This window comes from Fistularia commersonii, chromosome 6, assembly GCF_037954325.1.
Source record: "Fistularia commersonii isolate RoL2024-O1a breed Wild chromosome 6, RoL_Fcom_v1.0, whole genome shotgun sequence".
Lineage (NCBI taxonomy): Eukaryota > Metazoa > Chordata > Actinopteri > Syngnathiformes > Fistulariidae > Fistularia > Fistularia commersonii.
The window spans coordinates 15,522,291-15,545,569 of NC_141289.1; the positions used below are offsets into that span (position 1 = coordinate 15,522,291).

General features: G+C 38.2%; 1 pseudogene; it reads right to left on the reverse strand.

Annotated features, from left to right (window-relative positions):
• Positions 1-5,169: 5,169 nt before the first annotated feature.
• On the reverse strand, positions 5,170-7,940 carry LOC147233506 (uncharacterized; annotated as a pseudogene).
• Between the last annotated feature and the right edge of the window lie 15,339 nt (positions 7,941-23,279).

Sequence of the window (23,279 nt, forward strand, 5' to 3'; positions counted from 1 at the left end):
GTTTATGTAGACAGACTTGTGACAAAGCTGTCGACAGTTAAAGGGTGACAAAGGTTCAAACCCCTAAACACCTACCCTTTTCACTATCAAGTTGTGCTGCAGGGGTGATGACAAGATATTAAAACACAAGTCATGTGAACTGCTAATCATTTCATTGAGATTGAATTATTGGCCTTCATTGACGCCAATAATCATAACCTTAATCATTGGGGGAAGAATCATTTTTCATTTGGATAACCTGGAAGAAAAAGCTTAATTTTCATTACGAGGCTTGACAGAAAAGTAAATTTCATTTATTTTGGTGGTAAAACAGTTAGGTTGTCATTGCCTGCTCATTATTTATATGCGGTTTTAATCACCAGATGTCCATCTGCACTGCAGCAAGATGTGAAAGAAGACCATTTAAAGATATGTTTTTTTCCTGAATTGCAGAAATTGCTTAATTTATTTACACTTATAAGGTGAGAATTTTAAAGGTAATCAATTTGGGGCTATTTTATTCTAATTCCTTCATTTCCTCCACCCATTGTTCCTCTGCCTTTGTCTGCAACTTGGCTTTCATATCCTGACCTACTTTGCTATCTGTCAAAAGACAGCAATGCCGCTGACTGCACTTGGTTCTGGAAAATGATGACAGTGGTCGAACTCAATTTGCGCCACGTCTTTAGAAAATGATCGAAAGCAGCCGAGAGAGGAAAGTCTATGCACAAAATGGTGCAAACCTCCGATACAATCTATGGGAAACAGTAGCCGAGTGTTTGTCTCCACAAGAGGGTCTTCAGGTTAATGTGCTGCATTACAAGAGAGTCGTGAGAGGGAGAAGAATGCCAGACAATGGAGAAATCTTTTTGAAAGTGATACTTTGAAAGCCTCTGCTGACAGTTTCCAGTGTTGAATGTATGATGGATCCAACATACTGAATCCATTCAGGTAATAAATCAAACTAGAAGTAAGCCAAAGTGTATATACAGTGCATATATATACACAGACTCAGTACATAATCTACTCTACCTCATGCTGGGATAAAGCTGGGTGAAGCATTTTAGTTGACCGAGAAAAAAACTGAAAACTCTTGCTGCTTTATAAACATTTGTATCAGACAGAAAATGCCTAGATACTGCTTGCTACATCTCATCCAGCCCAAGTGTCGGGAGCTGAATTGTAAAGTCATCAGTCACACCATGTTTTTATCATAAATGTCTATTGTTGTTGGTTGACAGTTTTCCGATGCTGGTATGAGCCTATGTAGCCAGTTAAATGTTCTCAGATCATTAGGTTTAATTTTCCTTTAAAATAAGCCACTGACTAGTTATGTCTTAGTTTCACTTCTCATTATTATATTTTTCCATCATGCATCCTGATAGGAATGTTTCTCTATCTGGTTTATTAATTCTTTGCACGTTTTTGGCTGCTCTTGCAATTGCAATATGGAAAAGGTAGTACCTGGATTGAAACCCTGACCCTGAAAATTTTCAAGGTCATACAAGGATGTAATGGTTAATAGATTATTTAGATACTATCAGATTCATAGTCAACTCCTTTTTTTTTCTTTAAAATACATAATATCATGAAGTCATTTTTATGAGCAAAACATCAGCAATCTCTATTATTCTTGATGGGCACATTTAAACAGATTACTTTGGTCTTTGGGAAACAGTCTTCAGTTATTTTTTTTTATACTTTTCCTGTTGTGTTAGAGACCAGTAATCTAATTGATTAATCAAGAAAACAATAGCTTTTAATTGTTTATATCAATATTTCAAGCTCATGTTTAGGATATTAATTTTGAAAAAAAAAGTTTTGGGGTGTACATTAGGTTATATTAATCTTATTTTTTTCTACAATCTTCCAAAGTTCCATGTTTTGATTTTGCATGTTCCCTTGTCCTACATTTGTGCTTATTTAAGCGCCAATAGTCCAAAGGTGGTCTGCAAGAATGACAAGAAGAAAATGCTTGCTTGTCATTATTAGAATAGATTTCAAGTGCCAGTTGAAACCCACTCAGTATGAGACCAACAAAATTTGCATCTCACGAATGAGTCAACATAGCATAACTGCTAATTTAGCACCAGTGTGCTATCCACTGTAGATCTGCAGATGACTGGCCTGTGTGACTGATGTGCGCCATATGACAGAGCTTACTGTAAAAAAAGCAAAGCAGAGTAAACCACCAAAAATGTGCTGAGGCAGCATGCTTTGCCCTCCCCCATACACAGTCTCACACAGAGATATAGTCAAATCCCAGAATACAGCAAGCACTTGAGTTTCAGGCACAAGTTGATGAGTCCAATATGAATAAATGGAGCCTAAACCTTAGCTAAGTGTGAACTGCAGTTGGTGCTCATGGACCATGACATCTGTGTTTCCTTCAAAGACCGTTCCATTAACGTTTCTTGGAAAATCCATGAATAAGATTTATAGTATCACTAAAGCAGGTTGAATAACTATTCAACTTTAACCAATAGACATTTTTATGAGAACAAGTATTTATGTATATTTATTTATATTAATAGTTTCAGCCCATTTTTTTTAAGGAATCCTTTGGGACCAGATGTATTTCACTTATTCTGGCAGCATCAACCACAGTGTTTCGACATATTAGATGACAATCTGAGTAATTATCATGAGGAGCAATCCAATCTACTTATAATGAAGGCTAAACTTCAGCACTATATATCTTGCTTGAAGCTACTCCGTGATTTATATTTTAGCTGTGGGAAATATTTGCAATAGAATCCCAAAAAAAAATTGAAATGTATTGTTTACAGAGGAGAGGACAACATGAACTCAGCTCTGTTTATTCCTTCGAATGACAACATTTACCGTAAAATCTGATTCACAAACATACAGGGTTTGCAGAGGACTATTAAATCTATGATAAGGAAACTTGCTGTCACCAACACCAAAGTACACATCTGGAAGCTTACGTTTGGGAAATGTAAACCGCAAATCAGCAGAGTGCAAAACTGTAGGCTTTAGTAAAAAGAGGAAAAACAACCAGAAGCAAGTGTTTTGGGGGTCTGGAAGCTGCGTGGTTTTGTAACAGAGGAGGATTTTAGCATGCAGTGTGTGAGATGGCCGATTGGCTGAAACACTCCCAGCACATCTGTGTGGCCCTGGCCACTGTGGATTGGACACAGGCAGATCATTGGATCCAGATGTTGGAAAACCTTTGGTAGACCTGTGCCATGGCGTTCCTAGTCAAAGAACAAATGTTTTTTTTTAATGATTTTGTGGAACCTGAATATTCAAATCTGTCCTCAAATAATTTGTCTTGTGCTATGTGAGCTGCATGTAGATGGCCTCCAATGAAGACAAATCGCTTCTTTCTCGCCGTGGGAGACAGCCAGGATTCAATCCATAACAATAATGTTTACATGCTGAGAGAAGTTCAAAGAAAACCTTAACTCTTTTTAGGAATCTCTGTTTCTAGTATTCCATGTTCAAAAAACAACGTTTAATCTAATGCATTTTTGCTGTGGTCTGCCTGGTACACATTAGAGTTTAATTTGGCCTGATTTGAGATCAGTTTCACTCATTCCAGCAAATGGGGTAAGAGGTGGACTGACCTTCTGGAAGCTGTGGAAAAGTCCAGAATGTGTCGCCGGTCTAGCTCGATGGCTCGGTGATCTTAATAAATTTTCTTCTAGCTAAATGAAAGGATGAAGTGAAAGGAAATATTCTGCATTCCTACAAATTGTCCTTTGCAGCAAGGTGACAGTGACACTGTAGACCAGGTAAGAGGAAAGAAAACCCCCTTCAACATGCATTGATCCATCAAACTACACAGTAATGAAGCAATGTGGAAGAGGAAAATGATCAACCATCCAGTCAAATGAAAACCTAATTTCCATTTTCAGTGTTTTTATTTGGTGGTATGGATCTGTTCCGAGACCTCCCTGTCCTTCAATGAGCACACATGGAGGTAGGCAAGGCAGCAACAAAGACCACCCATAGGGCACAGAGTATAGGTGACAATGATTAAATCTGATAGGATGGAAAGAAGACTGGGAGGTTTATAAGCTGAAAAGCAACTTCCAGAGGAAGCAAGGATAGGTAGCCTAAACCAATTTCAACAATACACCTTGTGTGATTTCTGTTATTTGCCAATGGAGTGCTAGACTCAGCCATACCAACTTAATTTACTAAAGGACATAATGGATTGTTAGCAGTTGTGGTCAGACTTTAATCAACTGATCATCCGTTACAAGAAAATTGTGACTTGAACTTCCATTGAATAAATAAAAAACCCAATGACCACATGCAACGGTCAATGTAAAATATAACTGCCAAGTCACATGACCAAAATTTGTATTTGGAGCATGAAAGGATTGATTGGGTTCTCAAGGTATGGTAATAAACCTATCAAATTAGGTTTTTAAAACAATAAATATCTGACTTATAAAATTAAGTATAATGAGGACTAAATTATATGAAGACTGCTAGTGCAAGACAAAAAACAACAGCTAAAGAAAACAAACTGCCATATCCAATTAAATTGCCCTTCCAAACCAGAAAAGCATCCACCAACTTTTGAATAATATCCACCGTCTTTCCTTGGAAGTTTCCAACTCCATCTTTGGCTCAGCAAGTGAACAGTGGGGCAAAAAAAGTATTAAGTTAGCCACCAATTGTGCAAGTTCTCCCACTTAAAAAGATGAAAGTTCTGTAATTGTCATCATAGGTACACTTCAACAATGAGAGACAGAATAAGAAAAAAAAAAAAAAAAATCACATCACAAGACATTTTTTGCAAATTATGGTGGAAACAAGTATTTGGTCAATAACAAAAGTTCATCTCTATTCTTTGCTATATATCCTTTGTTGGCAATGACAGGGGTCAAATGTTTTTGTAAGTCTTGACAAGGTTTTCACACTCTGTTGCAGGTATTTTGGCCCATGTCTCCATGCAGATCTCCTCTAGAGCAGGGATGTTTCGGGGCTGTTGCTGGGCAACACGGACTTTCAACTCCCTCCACGGATTTTCTATTGGTTTCAGATCTGGAGACTGGCTAGGCCACTCCAGGACCTTGAAATGCTTCTTACAGAGCCACTCCTTCGTTGCCTGGGCGGTGTGTTTGGGATCATTGTCAAGTTGAAAGACCAAGCCACATTTCATCTTCAATGGCCTTGCTGAGGGAAGGATGTTTTCACTCAAAATCGCACAATACATGGTCCCATTCATTCTTTCCTCTACAAGGATCAGTCGTCCCGGTCCCTTTGCAGAAAAACAGCCCCAAAGCATGATGTTTCCAACCCCCATGCTTCACAGTAGGTATGGTGTTATTTGGATGCGACTCACCATTCTTTCTCCTCCAAACACGACAAGATGAGTTCGCACAAAAAGGTCTATTTTGGATTCATCTGACCACAGGACATTCTCCCAACCCTCTTCTGGATCATCTAAATGCTCTCTAGCAAACTTCAGACGAGCCTGGACATGTACGAGCTTAGGCAGGGGGACACGTCTGGCACTGCAGGATTTGAGTCCCTGGCGGTGTAGTGTGTTACTGATGGTAGCCTTTGTTACTTTGGTCTGAGCTCTCTGCAGGTCATTCACTAGGTCCCTCTGCGTGGTTCTGGGATTTTTGCTCACCTCCCTGTGATCATTTTGACCCCACAGGCTGAGATCTTGCGTGGAGCTCCAGATGGAGGGAGATTATCAGTGGTCTTGTATTTTCTAATAATTTCCCCCACCGTTGATTTCTTCACACCGAGCTGATTACCTAGTGCAGATTCGGTCTTCCCTGCCCGGTGCAGATCTACAATTTTGTTTATGGTGTCCTTTGACAGCTCTTTGGTCTTGGCCATAGTGATGGTTGGAGTGTGACTGTTAGAGGTTGCGGACAAGTGTCTTTTATACTGATAACCAGTTCAAACAGGTGCCATTAATACAGGTAATGTGTGGAGGACAGAGGAGCATCTTAAAGAAGAAGTTACAAGTCTGTGAGAGCCAGAAATCTTGCTTGTTTGTAGGTGACCAAATACTTTTTTACTGAGGAATTTGCCAATTAATTCATTAAAAATCCTATAATGTGATGTCCTGGATTCTTTCCCCCATTCTGTCTCTCATAGTTGAAGTGTACCTATGATGAAAATTTCAGGCTTCTAAACATCTTTTTAAGTGCGAGAACTTGCACAATTGGTGACTGACTAAATACTTTTTTGCCCCACTATGGACATTTATTGAAATATGTATTTATCATTGAGTGTTTCTGCATTAAGCTGTTGTTCATTAACAAATTCAGATCAGAGGTCATGATGGACTTTGACTTTCAAATCTCCAGCGTGCAAAGAGGAAACCCATTTCTTGGAAAACAGGAATTTGGCATCCAAGTAGCAGTCATTTGAAAATGCTTTCTATGAATTTGCAGTTTCCTCTGGTCTGCAGTGGGGTATGCAAAAGTTCTCCCGTCTCCGGCTGAGAAGGATGGATTTGGCAAAATGAGTCTCTCGGAGGAACCGTTTTGATTTAGTGCGGCATCAGCCCTTGTTATTGCCTGAACAGTCACAGCAGCTTTGTTGCTTTCCCAATGTCATCGCTTCTCAATGCATTGAGTAATGGTGGGTTTTGAAAAGGGTCTTTCCCAGAAGTCAAGCTGTGGTTTTTGGGGTCAGTGTGACTTGCAAAAGCTAAACCAACTCCAAATGGCTTCACTTGTTTCTCTTGTCCATAATTTGTGTCAGTATATCTAAACAAAAGTCAGATGATTGTTTCCTCCACTTACCATACACATTTTTAGACAGGTTACTGACAGTATCAAGCATTCGCAAATACAGCGCACACATGCAGAGGTGCCTTTGCTCAAGGATGTTTCTTAGAAACGGAATGAGAAAAATAAATATGTGTTTCTTTCTCTGTTTTGGGTAAAAAGTAAATTCAAATTCACACGTGATAGTCAATGTAAAAATACCACTATCAAGTCATGTGACCAAACTGGTATTTGGGGCATGATAGGGTTGATTGGGTTCCCGAGGTGTGGTTAGAACAATTGCGGAGGTTGTCATTGCCTGCAGTGGTGGGGCCCCCTACATGCATGCACGCATGCTCACACACAAAGAGAATATTGGCGGTCAGGTTTCAACGCCATGCTTTGGTTGACATTTAATCTCCTCTCTCTGATTCATCTTCTTGCAAGTGCATGTTTGTGTGCGAGCTGAAACCCTAACCACGTCAAGGCATTTATTGTGCTTTTCCTTGGGCTCATTACTCTTTTTTTTTCACATCTGTGCCAAAATGTAAACTGGAAGATGTGTCAACTGAAAGACAGGACTGTGCTCTGTTGTTACATTTTTATCTCTAGTACTTTGACAAACAAGCTTTCAATATTGCACCATACACTGCTTGCTCCGTCTTTCATTGGAATTAAGCAATCATCACCAGGTGTGTCGTCGAGGTACCAACTGGAACCGAACATCACACACTTGAGATTTCTCGAACAAAACATAATAATATCACATTTTGAAACAAATTGTTCCTGATTCCTGCACAGAAAAGGACTCCAGGGCAAGGTTGAGGGAGCCAATTATAAGAAAAGCGAGGAATAAACAAAGTTTGTGAAACGAGAATGCTTTTATAAGTTATGTAAATATTTAAGTCTCCGGGAGAGAGAGGGGGTGTTTGAAAGACTTGTTTGTGTTCAATAAATCTTACACTTATTCCTCTCACTTGTTCATTTTCATTTCATTTACACTCATTATTCATGTCTCCCTTTTTTCATTGGTCTGCGGTTCATTTCGGCTGGGGGTAAAGACTGCAGTTGCTCCCTGACCAAGCTGCTGTCACACTTTGATAGGGTTTGTTTGAGGTATGAACGTGCTCAACCTCCGTCTGACCCGACTTCTGGATGTATTGCGTGATGTCGGACCAAACCATTTAAAGGTTAAGATGTCACATCTACTCTCCTCTGGATCCAACTGTAGGGCACAGTCTCTCGCATGTTCACAAGACGGTGCCTTAAAAGGCATTCTAATGTGCCATTTTGTTTGTTTATTACAGTGTGATAATTTGCTAAAAAGATGACCCATGTGGTATCATCAACATGTCAAAAGCTCTTCCTGAAAAATAAAATGTTTCCTATCTGCCTGCACCCAACCCATTATCTATTTTTTATTATTATAGGATGCAGAGCTTCCATTAGGCCCTCTCTGTTTTGGTTTCCTTGAAAAATTCCCACGAGAAACTACATTAAGTCGTATTTATAAAAGGGATGGCTATTTTGATTTTATGAAAAGTACACAATTCTGTTTGTTTGTTTTCTGGAATGTGACTGATTGTCAAGTTGTCTAATAAACGTGATAAACATGCTCCCCATTTAAATATGAAATATGTTTTTTTTCTGGATGACTCTGGTTCCTCCTAAATTCTTGTGTGATGCTCTCATTTAATTTTTGAAACCTGTGACATTTTTGAAAGGCCCAACCCAGTCGCTAGAATAAAATGTTGGCTTGGGCTTTTTCTACGAGCAACTAGTAAATATAATCTTAAAGTTTGCAAAATGCTGGCAAATCACATTGCATGACAGACAGCAGATCATGTTGCAATTAATTGCGCTCTAGAAAAATAAAGCTTAAGGTTGTCATCACGACCATAAACATCTGATAGATGTAAAAATCACAGGATTAGAAACCTTTTACGATAATGACTTGGCAAAGTGACAACCTAAATGCGGGACTTGTGGTAAAGTAACAACGAAATAATCTTTCATTAAGTGAAAAGGAGAATCTCTGAATGAGGGAAAGCCAACAAGCATGGAAATCAAAAAATCTAAACCTCAAGGCAAAGTAAGACTACTAAACAATTTCTGAAAAATGTGTAAAGGTAAATTCTTCTTAGAGGAACACTATCATCATACAGAGGAATAAAAAAAAAATCAAAAATTCAACAGACCCGACTCTGGTATGGAGCGAGGGGATGAGAACAAAACATAATCATGGTCGACTTGTGGAGGAGGAACAGGTGTGGACAATCGCAGCTTCCTGCTCTTGACAAACCTTGTTTTCTCAGTCAAAGTTAAGAAACTTGCAACCAAAAACAGGAAACCCATCCAACAGTTTTGGATACGAATGTTTGTTGGACACCCCCACCAGCCCTACATTCCTTTATTGAGTATTTCCTTTTAATTGCATGCTTTGCTGCTGTAAAACATTTTAAGAGGGGTGTCATTTGCAATACAGCGACACTTGAAGATAAATTTAAATTTAAATTCTGAAGAATCTTTTTCTGAGCAAAACCTATCCTGGTACTGATATTTTGACCGTATGTAATAGGATTTTTTTTTCATGATTTTTTTGACATTTAAAAAGACTAACCCTAACTAACTAACTAACTAACTAACTAACTAACTAACTAACTAACTAACTTAATAGTCACTGGCATTTTGATAAAAGCATGTCTTACACCTATTGAGATCAAATAGGGGTTTAATAACAAGTCCTATCGATTTGTTGTTTGAAAATCAAAAATGAGCTTTGACATTCTATATAATCAGAAGCGTTATTTATTTTTGAAGGTTTTCTCAAAAAAAAAAATCAATTTCGTTCATACTATTTATTTTTTCTTCACAGTTTGAATTATGTTGAAAAACTCGAGATTCTGTCTGAAAATCCAAATGTTGTAATGGAAAACTCAAATTGAGCCACGTTCTTAGGAAATCCAAAAACATTGTATTGTAAATCCAATGTTCTATCTAGGAGTCAAAAAGTTTGTTTGTGAACATTTCAGCTGCAGATTTACTTTCAAATCTGCAGCAAACATTGAATTCCAGCTATTCCTTTCCCTCCCTGTGTCTGATTATAATTTGATCAATAGTACATGTCCTGCCTCAGTCTCACGTAATCAGAGGCTGACTATTTCCGCCACCTGTGCAAGAGAATAAAGTACCATTGTTTGTAGGTAGGTCCTGTCTTGTTTTGGGCGGAATAATTTGATTCAGTAGTTGAATTATTTATGAAATTTGCTGGCAAGATTATGGGTTCACACCTTACTGCATCTGCCAATCAAGTAATAAATGTGTCAGGTGCGAATACTCGTAAAGCAATAACCTCACTTCCTTTTAAAGCAGCGTGAAAAGGAAGATATAATTTGACTTGCAGGTGAATCAGAGTCAAATCATTGGAAAATCTGACTTTTGTTAGAGGTAAAGTCAGACGTCTAATGTACAAACAAAATGGAACACTTGTTTTTTCTTGTTGCTTTTGTAGATGTTTATATTGAAAGCATTCCTACACTTGGAAAAATGGATAAACAGTAAAGATGACTGTTGTTTTCAGTGTCCAAAACTCAAAATGATAAATGATCCCTCATGTTTTTCCAGGTTTTTTGTAAACACTGGTACACTGGTTTCACACCCTTAGAGGTGATTTTTTTTCTACAGTGTTGCCTTGTTTATAATGGTCTGTCAGTTTGTAAAGATCTTTGTACAGTCCACTTTTCTCCTTTTTCTTTTTCTGATATATTTGTGCAAGTTACATCAGCATGCTCACAAATCAACCATTCCAGAAATTCAGCTTTTGTCAGTGTCCTTGAGGCTTTTGCATATCGTGGCAAAGTGAGAGGCCAAGAAGACCAGCATGATAAAGGGACAAGAGCAGAAAAGTTTCCGTGACCATTGCAGATTCTTATCAGATGTGCTGAGCTTGTCAGTTCTGCATTCTTGGATGCTGAGATGCTCAGATGATACACTGATGGGAATCATTGTAATATGCATGATGATCTCCTGCAACAAAAAACAAAGCTAACACACATACATGCATGTACGCAGGCTCAGACATGCACACACACACACGCGCACACGCACGCACACATGCACACACACAACAGAACAATCTTTCTTCTGTCTGCTGTTGAGTCATCCCTGCCTATCTGTTAAGATTTGTAATGGATCCAAGCAACGAATTAGCTTCCAAAAGTCAGCTGGATTGGAGCTGTTTGGGATCTCTGAGGCGCTGTGAGAGTCATTTGCAGGATATTCAATACAGTATCAGTCTGGAATGAGTCAGAGCATGTTGTGTTTTGCACACAGAAACTCAGAAACAGTGAGTGGGCATACATATTTCCCTTCCTGCTGTTTCTGAAAGACACACACAAACACACATGCATGCAGGCATACTCACACACACACATTCATATACACATACACTGAAGTCTAGGGTTTCAGCTGCTTAGATGATCAGGTTTTTAGAGAAAGACATTTTCAGCAAAGATGTGTTTTGAAAAGAGTATAATATGTGAGGGGTAGGGACAATAGTAAACAACACTGAAATTGGAGAATACAAAGCTCAGAATGATCTTCAAAAATATACTAGCCCAAAAATGTAACCTAATAGATCTCATTTTGGACCATCTCTTGTTTTGTAATGTAAAACTTATCATAGATATAATCAGAAATATGGCATACCTCTTGGAATACTCAATTAGCTTCTTAGCTCAATTTGCATAGCCATTGTGTTGAGACTAAAATGCACCAGTACAATTTTTCAAGTGTCAAAGTAATCTTCATGATTCCCCAGTGAGGAAGTGGTTTTCAGAAATATTTTACATGAAATTAGTATACCAAAAGATGATGACAAAACAGTATTAGATTTTTAATTCAGAAGGATGTTGGAAATCGAACTAACTACTTACTTACTTATTAACCTTGATGAAGTATATAATAAGCAGGAGTTAGCAGAGGAAGGCTTGCAGCCTGAGGTTAATTCACCATTGAGAAAACCAATAGTGCTTTTGGGGAAAAAAAGAATGGAATTCGTTATGTCCTTAAAAGAGGTTCCCTGAAATAATGGCCTATGGAGTGGCCGCTCCTTGCAGCACAAATAAACCCCTTTCATTCATCTGGACCTGCATGCTATAAATGTCTAAAAACTTGGCCTGATGCCCTTAAAATCTCACAGACCATTTTGGCATACATTTACAACCCTCCCCGGTAGGTTTTCCTACACCAAGCAGTAAATTGAAACATAAATGAATTAAAAAAACTTTTAATTAAACTTTTGTCGATAAAAAAGTGCAAGCAGAACAAATTGAAAAATCACTACAAAGTTGAAAAACTCTCTCCTGGGGAGTTTGACCAACTGGAATTAGGCCAACACAGACAATAAGCCGGCACAAAAATTAAAGAAGATTATGAATCCACCAATTATGACAAAGGATACATTCTCTCACCCTTTACAGCCTTATACACGTCTTGTGTAACTGTAAAAGACAGTCGCTGCATATTGATCAGAATGTCTGTTACGGAAACAATATTTCAAGCCAGTTTCCCTCTCTGTACATTCATGTCTGCAAGCTATATTAATATTTTTCATGGCAACTTTACATTTATGAAATGTAACATGGGGAATTTTTGTTTTTGGCAACTGAAAGTTAGTTAGTGAGAAAGATGAGAATGCAGAGACTAGGGTTAAATGGAGGAGGCTGATTTGCTGCGGCAACACCTGAAAAAAAAAAGTTGGTAGAAATAATTGCATTCATACAACATTCATTCAGTGTATTAATAATACGCTGAATGCATGTTGTTCTTTGTAATAACAAAAAGAGCGTTAAAATGAAGCACATACTCCTTCACAGTTTCATTGACTCCCTTTTGCATTCTTAGATAGAGAGTGTCATGTAATCATAAATATATCCTTTTATATTTAAGATCACTAGGAGTGGCAACATGTTGTGACTGAAATTTCTGGATAGCCAATGGGAATATGTCCAGTTTCTTGACACCACAACCGTATGGAGTCATAATTAATATGAACATTCATCTTATTGTTATCTCATCCATAAGGTTTCAAACAGGTTCAGATGATGCTCAGTCGATGGATGCGAAAGAATGTTAGCCATAATATAAATGTGGTAGAACAGACAAAAACACACAGTATCTGCTCAAATGTCATGTATTGAGTTTTTTTTTCAGTTTTTCCCTTTCCCTTGGTCTGACTTAGAAAGCATACCTCTTTCATGCATTTAATCCAGTCTTGGGTATGTCAAACAGCCTAATTAGGTTACTTCTGCTCAAAGATTTGGTATCGCTGGGTCAAATAATTTATGGCATATTATGGTATTTATGGCATTAGGATATATGTCACAGTATTGATAACATCAAGAGATTTATGGAAATCAAAATTTGGGGGAATGCTCACTATAACTATGGGCTGGAATTTTTAATCTCTACACAAATAAGGAATCAACATATTATGTTTCAGTGAGAGCCGGCTGTGTTTCAGAAATATGTGAAAATTGGATTCCAAAAGACAAATGTATCTTCCAACTCAACAAAAAAAGGGAGCAGGCAAAAAGACAGCAAAATTATTATTTTTTTTCAGTATGCATATTTGAAGCGATACACTGTTGCCTCAAAAAACAAGCCCATTGAAGCTCGAGTCTTTGCTCGGAGTTGAACTCAAACGGTCATCTGAAACAAAAACAACACAAAGCAAACTTTTCACTAAGCTGTTACTGACACATCTTAATACCCATACAGTCTGGATTTAATGACAAGTCCTAAGTGCTGCCTGAGTCACTCCACTTGGCAGGGACGCAGCCCTTACAATCACATTCTGGAGTTGATGGAAATCTGTCAGTGGGATTCACCTCTGTCTTCACCGCTCGTACAGAGCTGCTCTTGTTTTTGGCAAGAGCCGGATTCATTGTGTGTGCAGTTATGTTATGGCCACAGTGGAACAGGCTTGTTCTTTCGATAACTATAAAGGATCATTGCTAAATGTTACTGTGAGTATGTATTTACACTGTATTTATAGAGAGATATATCTCTATATCGCTACATATAGATAGATACATATATAGATATAGATACATAGAAGTGACTCACCTTCCGACATGAGAGGGTTAATGTCTTCTTGTAGATCCTCCAAATCTGCATGAGATGACTTTATTTAGGGTTAAACTAATATCTAAACAGAGCTTTTCATTGTAGTACATTTGCAGAGCGAAACTCCAAAAGCCCTCCAGGATTACAGCTTTCGGCAGTGGCATTTCTTAGGGATTATTCTGTATGTACTGCTTGTACTCTCCTTGATGCCAAATTCATGCAGAGGCCAAGGTAATGAACCCACTGACATTAGATAAGGCAGAAGATATGAATATAGGACATTTTAGGCTTTGTTAGCCCATTTTTCAAAGTCTACCGAATGATTAACACTCAGTAAAATGTTCAAAGACCTAAACTATGTTATTCTATCTGTTTTGTTTTGTCTTCGTACCAAAGTGGCCGCAGGAATTTCTTTTCTGAAAAGGGAACACAGGCTCAAAGGTACTTCAGAAGGGCAGAACGTCACAGCCAAATGCGCCTGAACTCAAGTGTTGCTGTTCAAATGATGGTTTTCCTGCAGCCCCTATCCGGCTTATCCAACTCAACCATAGTCTGCAAGGAAGTAAAGTTTCCGCCTCTGTGTTTTGAAACCATCTTCAACACTCAACCAAAAATGGGAGCAGGCTGCTATTTATTACAAAGAAATATTATCCTCTCACGGGTTTGCAACATCAGTATACAAAGCAAACTGATATGGTGTGCTTGGTGCCTTGTACAGCTGTCATGCCAAATCCAGGCCCACAGATCCTCTTACAGCAGCTCACAGAGTGGGGGGAAGAGGGGAGGTTTGTTATCATGCATGCAGCAGCATCATAATTCCTATATCGTTTTCACTTCTCATCTGCAATAACAGTTGGGAAATGCAGCGTGCAAAACGTGATTTGATAGAGTTTAGAACTTCAGCGGTCTGACGCAAGAGAAGTTGTCTGAACAAACTTGTGCAGAATCTGATAGCATGGACTGTGTTATAAATACAGTCCGACGCACAGCGTGAGAGCAGATGGTTGTGTGGGAGGTTGTGAGTTTTTAAACATGCATATCACCATATCGACCCTGCAATGCAGCATGGGAGGAAGAGACAAAATTGCATTCATCAAACGCAAGATGTTACATTTAGTTGTGGGTAGCCTTTTCAAGGTCCCGAAAAGAACTGATGCTGATGAAACCAGGTCTATTAACCGTATGTATTCTTAACATTGTGCCACAATGGTGCTTGATCTTTTTCAAAAATTAAGAATGCCCTTAAATTGGTCTTACTCCACAAACAGTCAATTGCACATAATATAGTAATCAGAGAATGGCAAACAATCTGTTTGAGTGTTAACAGCTTGGAGCCACTTAAAGTCGGACGATGCTTTACATATGTGCACATGCGTGCGTTCAGGCACACACACACGCAAATACACACGGTAAATAGCCATTAGCCCTTTGACATTACCTGCAGCATGCGAGGCAAGGACATCCTGTGCAGTCAGAGGGAGAACATCAGTGTCAGGATGATGGATGAGGCCTTGGCCTTGTTGTTTTGATTGAAAGATGTGGAGGGAGAGCTGAGAGTGATGATACCCAGAGGACTGCTTAAGTGACAGCAGAGGTGCGACTCACAATGCAGTTTTGTGTATGAAATGAATTTGTGCCTCCCAAGGGGCTCAAAATAATCCCCAAGTGGCGTAACAATCACAGCTTGCTATGCTGAACAACATGGCAGACACTGTTAGGTACGATGACGGCAGTTAACAGATTTCATTTGTGTACTTGCGATTCAGACTGTTGATTAACATGAAATTATAGTTGCGCACAAGTATTTATTATGGCATAGAATTGTAATGGATGACAGAAAACCATGGATGGAATAACTTTGTTACTTGTCCTGAAATTCTGTGCTGCATTTGGACAAACCAGCATGTATATATTGCCACATGTCCTTTTCAATTGTGGATAAGTTTTCAAATCAAAAGCTGGAAGCAAGTCAGATGATGTGAACTGTCTTCCTAAAATAAACACTGTTATCACCTCTGTACATTGACCTAAATCTAATTGTCTGTAGTGTCAAACTAGTTTTCAACTCTTTTTAAAAAAGATTTGACTGATTGACTGATAATTCCTGCCCTTTTAAAAACATTCAAATACATTTGGCCAAACTGTATTCAAAAACATTGATACTTAATACAAACAAAGGTGGATTTCTTTGCAAACAAACACCATCTTGATTGAGACAACAGTTTGAATTGTTCATCACAGTCAGAAATTCAGTTGAATTAATGTTTTTTCATAGGCGAACCCTCTATTGAAGGAGGCACCAAGTGACCTGGTAAAGGTCAAGTAAAACCAAGTAAAATTGTTTTTTTGAATATATTTAGAAAAGAAATTCCGCTGCATATTAACTTTAGAAGTTATAATGTCTTGTATATTTCATTATATTCCTTGATGTGATTTTTTTTTATTTTTTATACATTTGGTGATTATGTCAATTAATGCAATTTTCTACTTAGGCAGGCATCTCCAAATGTCAGAGGTTAAAAAGTAACAATAGTACATGGACGCCCACCAAATGAGTAATCCAGAAATTCACATAGTTAGACCTGTTTTAAATTGGATTTTTTTTTTTCTTCTTAAAAAACCAACCACAACCAATCTGTATTGAGTTTTCTTGGGATCATCTCACCATTTGAGTTTCACCCGGGAAGCCCTTATTTTAAAAAAAATAAAATAAAATATTTAAAGCTATTCCAGTAGAGTTCTCCAATAGAAATACTGACCCTGAATTCAGTGTTCACTGTCACCTCTGACGTTCATGCAGGATCACAGGATCTTCAAATGACTGCTGCCACTGTGAACGAAACAAAGGCCTCCCAAGATGTGTGTGTGTGTGGACAGAAGTCCTGCCATCGAAGGATCCCGTCATCAGCTTCTTTCTAACTGAGGCCCTGGGAACAACAAAATAACCACAGAGCTCTTGTAGTCAAGGAGTTTCTGTGTCCTTGATTTTCTTTGACTGTTTATTTCATACTGCTTGCTGGGCATAAAAGATATCAAAGAAAAGTTCTTCTAAATCCCCGATGGAAGTTGATGACTAGAACAAGCTAATAATACATTTTATCTAAATGCATCTTTCAAGCCCCGAGAAATAATATACAGTATCAATTCCAGAGGGTATAAGTTGACAGCATGTACATCTCAGGCTGTGGTGCTAAATCAACCATGTTTGATTTTGCTGACCCGATATTCATATGGCCCGTATTTGATTCCTGAACTTAAACAGGAACACATTTGTTTACATTTCAAACAACCTGCATCCACTGAGCAATGGCATAGCAAACACTTGAACAACACTGCAGAAAGAAAACGCAGATGAATATGTTGAATCGATCGAAACTCAAGAATGATGGCAAACTTTACACAAGAGGAACCTGCCCGATTCACATGGCCATTTCGCCACAATAGAAAAACAACCTCAGCTTTTCTTTCTTTTGTTTTTCTTATTTACGAGAGAATTTTACAGGTTTTGAAGTTGCACATGAAAAGAAACAAATGATAAATGAGTACAGAAGTACACTCCTTCAGTACTATTCAAAAGCACAATGTCCTCACACTATTTACACACTGGGTGAATATTTTAGATCTTTTGTCATTTTTTCTGTTGAGGTCAATTTACACTATAAGTTTATGTTAAATCAAATCTTTGCCTGGGACACACAAGAGTGGGAAGTTCAAAAGACTCCTAATGGACATTCTCTCTTCTCTGAGGTTCTACCAGGTAACCTTTTGGAGTAAAAGGCCAAAGATACTGTCAGCTCTGATATGCAGACTGTAGATTTTCTTCTTCCTTCACAGGTAAGGTGAAAATATCTTTTTTTTCTTCTCCTAAAACACCTCAAAATCCTCCATAATGAGAACCTTTCAGTTCAATTCATCAGAGAGATCTTTGTAATCTTCTTATTTAAACTCTGGAGTGACCGCTCCACATCTATTTATATCAAATCATTGTACTGGGGGCGACGGTCAATAGTTTACTCATTACTATTTCTGACTGTCACTGTCAGAAACTAAATTATGCCTCTTTACTTTCCTGACCATTGGTTTGTCCACACAGATTTTAAAATGTATATATGTGTGCAATTCATCCATGAGAATTATTCTTATTACAGATCAAGAATATATCTGTTAGTTGGTTAAATGTCTTGACCAATTTGTGCTATTCCATTACAATTTTAAACGTACTGGTTCAAAAAAGTCATGTGGAGACACAACATGAAGTACAATCTCCTCATATTTGAGATGTGAAAAAAGCCCCAAAATAACCCCCTTCACAAACACAATAAGGCTAATATGTTAACGTTGATTTCAATCAATATTCAGTCAGCATAAAGGTATACTAATTCATGATGGATCGGAAAAGCTAAAGAAAAAAAAAGTAACAAAGACAAGTTGTTGTAAAAAAGAAACCACTGAAAATCTCACAAGAAATACATTCTGTATTGAACATATATACATCCTTAAAAGTACTTTGCTTGGCAGATGCTTGCAGTTCACAAATCTAGGAATTGTTACATCTCTTTAAGAATCTTCAGCTGAATTAAGGTTTGACCAAAGTTTTATTTATTTTCTTCATGTTTTTTTTTTTTTTCTTTTTTGCACAAAATGAACAAAGACTCAAGAGGAGATACAAAAGCACGTCAAATAAGTTCTCTGGATTTCATCTGTGAAGGTCTGTGTCCAAGATCCAAGTTTCACCATGAAGGAGATCGTCTCAATTTTTATTGCCATTGGCAAAATTCATAGACTAAATAATGGTTGTGTAATGGAATCATTGCAGCCTTGAACACAGGAAACAAATGGTGGTGGTAAAGTTCATACGTACTGGTGATTATAGCAGCTTTGAAAAAAAAAAGCAAAGAAATTATTAGCTTTGGAAAGACACTGGCTATGTTGCATCAATCCAAAATTTGAAGCACCTTTTAGCGTCTGTGTGGTATATTCAACATCCCCATTCTGGGCAACTATTTCGAAGAAATCCCTCCTGCACTGAGCGTGTGTTCAGCACAAAAAAAAAAAAAAAAGGACTCTCCTGCCAGTAGTTGATCTCCGCGCAATCTTTTCTTCTCCAGTGCCTTCGAGATATTTTGAAAAACCATCTAAGAGAAGGATGTGAATACAAAAAGGTGCCTTGTATATACATGCCACATAAATAATATCACATTTTTCATTTTAATAAAAGCATCTGAAACAAATTATGTTGGTAACTCCACACATTGTGGACTCCGGAAGATCCTGGCTCTTCAAATCTGGCCTGAGGACAGGGCCTTCCCAAATCCCAGAGGCTCCTCATAGGCCACGTCATAAAGAGAAACACTTACGCCCCAGCATGACTTCAGTTTTTGGGAGTTTTCGCATTTATGACAGGTTGTGTATTCTTGCATTTTTAATCAATCATACTTATTTAAAACACATGAAGTATACCCTTTTAGCTTCTACCATCAGGTGCACTTCTTGCAAAGGTTTGCATTCCTCTCCTTGGTGTAAACCTGCACATCGCCAGCTACCTAATATTGTTTTCTTTATGATGCCTGCAAGGTGGAAGGTGTCATCTGTACTTTATGAGTGTTACATCTCAGCAGGAAATTATGTAGGCTTTCAGTGACTGTTGAAATAGCTTAAAGGCAACATGGGTACAATTAAACAGGCTATAATGAACTTTTCAATAAGAAAACAGCATCACACAACATTAATCCCCTTTATATGACATAGTGTTGAGAAAATATTAGTAAGAGCTCTCCCTATAACTGCATATGTTCATGGGTTGATATTTGTGAGTTATATAATTGGCAGCCTCATAACTAACTGTCAAAAACAGCAGTATACCCATAAAAACATGGCACACGCACGCACGCACACATACACACACACACACACACACACAAACAAAGATTCATTTTTCCCATGTTAGCCAAAGTTTGTCTTGATTTTTCCAATTTGATAGCAAGCATTGCTTGTTCAAACTGCCTCAAATACTTTGAATATATAGATTTATAGTTTTTCATTTAGGTATGAATATGTAATGCTCACTGGACATGAGGTTAAAACAGTAAGTAGGATGAGTGTTTGCAGTCTTTTTTTTCCCTACAGAGACTCCTGAGCCCCACAGTCTCTGTTACATGGGCGGGCACTCGGGGGATTACCTCGGCTGTCGAGAGACTCACAACCTTTCACACTCTTCTTTGCACCAACAGACCGTTTAAGTCTCCTATTAATCTATTGCATGGTTCGAGACTCTGCCACTAGACTGTTGGAATAGTAAGATGTATTAAAATCATTTTCTTTTCATAGAAGATGTGTAAACATGTTTCCTCACAGCATGGCTCATTGTCAAGAGCCAGAGCTTCAACAAATGTGAATATCGGTGTTATTCAAATGGGGCGGGGTTATAAAAAGGTTATAAAGAATTTAATTTCTTTTGATACTCTGCTTTTGAGGTAGTGGCAGTGATATTTTGTTTCTTTTGGACAAACAAGGCTATTTGCTTTCACTCTGCTTCAAGTGTTTATGCCAGAACAATCTAATATGACATGTGATTTGACAAATAAAAGACTGGTATCAATCTTCTCATCTAATCTTGGCATAAATGGGAACAAGCCTATAATCAGAAATCCCTGGACTATTCATTAAAGAGAAATTTGATTGTTGATATTCCCGCTAAAGTTTAAAATGCTGGGCCTAAAATCACAGCGATAAAGCCCAAAAATGTCTTGAAAAGCCACATAACAAGTACAACTTTTTGTATATTTTTGTGGCAAAGACAAGAGGAAACATTCATCCGTTCCGATCTTGGCGGGAAACAACCTACGTGTTCCTCTCCAATTCTAATGCTTGACTGAAAGACCTCACAGTTTCCACTTAGTATCATAAAACTTCACCCTTTGCAAGCTGAATCAGTTATGAATCCTCACATTACTGTATGTCAGTGTGGCAGATATGCAGAATAGGTCTGATGAGCACTCTGATGCACGGTCATTGTTCCGGAGAGATTTCGCACAAGCGTGAAGCAAGGCTGTTGCGCGGACATGACTGACGTGAGTCTTCACGGCCCATTTTTCTCCTCTGGCAGGAGAACGGCTGGCCAAATTCAGTGCCAAGTGCTTGCCGACCTCTTGCTGACCAACATGTGGATGTGAGGAGACGCTAAGTGTACCGTTTCCAACCCTAATTAGCCTAAACTCAGCACTGTTATCTTAAGGAAACCCTCAGGAGCAGTGAGTCGGTCAAACTGCGGATATAACAGCAGTTAGGAGTGTTTTCCACAGCAAATGGGCTAAATCAAGGTTTCTTTTGAGAGGGTTATCACTGGAAACAAACTGCCCAGAGAGAGAGAGAGTGAAAAAATAGAAGTAAAACACTGATTAGCTTTTAATAAATATCCTCATTGACCTGGGTCTGTACCGATCATGTCATCATGTCATGGATGGTTTATGCAAAATAAAAGAAATTGTTATTTTGTGTCATATGTATTAAACACCTGCTGCTATTTTTCTGGTGCTGCCACAGAAGATTTAACACATCACTCACCTATAACATGTTTTCTGTCGGGGAAGAAAAAACAGCAAGTCCTCCTCGGGAAGTGAAAATAAATAAAAAGAATGTGGAGGAGGCGGTGTGCAAACCAAAACAAAGCAGGTTGATTTTTCCATTTGATAAGAACGGAGTGGGAATTTTCCCTTGTTTGAATATTTACAGTCCAGTGGCATCTGCATGTACAGGGGTCAGGTTTTTCCGAAGTGTGCTGCTCCCTGGGAAGGTCATACCTGGGGGAGATATCACTCCCAGACATTTCATGATGATGCACAACTTGTTTTAGATGCGTTTATACTGTATATACTGTTTCAACAGTCAGATGAAGTGGAAAAAAATGCTTTAAGTCAACACCATTTGTTCAATTGTCTTTAAATATTTTTTTCAATCGTCATTATCATCATCAAAAAAACTGCTATTAGTAGTAGGAATCGATTACATCAGTCTCCCCATAGAGTTGAGTTTCTTCTAACTTTGCATTTTTGCAACAATGAGCAATATTGCACCTTCAAACAGCTGTTATTTAATTCTTGAACAGCTTCTCTTGGCCCAATAATCCCAAAGGTTAGCTCAAAACAATACACTTTAGTTCCTGTATTTGAGCTTTTTTCGACTTGAGTTTACCCTGCTTCTTCTGTTTGATGCTTGACCCCTGGATTGAAATAATCAATAAAAACACAAGCATTGAGCTGGGAGGTCACGCCATCTCAGTATCTCTCCAAGCCCACCTTCATAGCTGTTCAATCAAAGAGGCGTGTGATTTTGAAATCAATGACACAGCAATTGATCTGACACTTGCCATCAGAATGGGCTTTAACTAACAATCCCCCTAATCTGATGTATGAACTTTTACTGGCTTAATGGCCAAGTCAGATTCCATGATTTGGTTTAGTATTCTCTTTCAGTGAGATGGAAAACAAGCTATTTGCAGAGGATTTCTTAAAAAAGAAGAAATATAAACACGATTTTCATTTCTAGAATAAAAATGTCAAGAAGAAATAATCCCAGTCATATCAAGATGTGGAACATGCCTCCCATTAATGGTATGTGTCAGTCTGTTTTAGGGTAAATACATATATTGTGTCCATAGCTGAAGCCAAGCTTATGGCAAACTTAGTTGGTGATTATATTTCCCTTAAACGTCATAGTGTTCCGTGAAGAAGCAAAGATCAGTGTGGATGTACATTTGCAACTTTGAATACTGTCCTCAGCCACAAAAACCTCCAACAATATCTTTATTTCCTGTCATATATTATGCTAACTGTTGATCACGGGCAATGTTGGACTCTAAAATATGGAAACAAACACAGCAAACATGTCAATGGGCCGTCCTGTTGGAGAGCTGGATTGCTGATTCTGGGCTTCCCAAAATGATAAAACAACACCTGCTCATTTCTCATTTTCTCCTTATCATGAGTTTATTCTACACTGGCCAAAGTATGGCCCTGTGACATGAATGATAATGCCAACGCCAGGTTGTTTGTGCAAAGTTTGAAAAGAAAAAAAAAAGCGTTGTGTTTGACACGCGTCCCCTCTCCTTGAATTTATAACCAAACCTCATAAGACCCAAATATGTGCAAACAAGAAACAACTGGGCCAGTCTGTTTTTGTACGACCAGGAACCATATTGGTCTAGGACCATGAAATATCTGACTTGAACATGTTGCAGAGACAAAGATCCAACTGCCACTGCTTTCGTATTTGTATTTAATACGTTGACACACAAGTTGTCATCGAAAGTTTATTTCTTGTGTAATGTCTTTTTAAGTCCTCCCTCCATATGTTTATAATTATCCTCATCAAGAAAGTCAGTAAAATACATCCAGCTTTTCTGCTACTCCTCTAATTGAAACAGTATGGCTTATCTGAACTGCATCCTTGTCCAACTGTTGT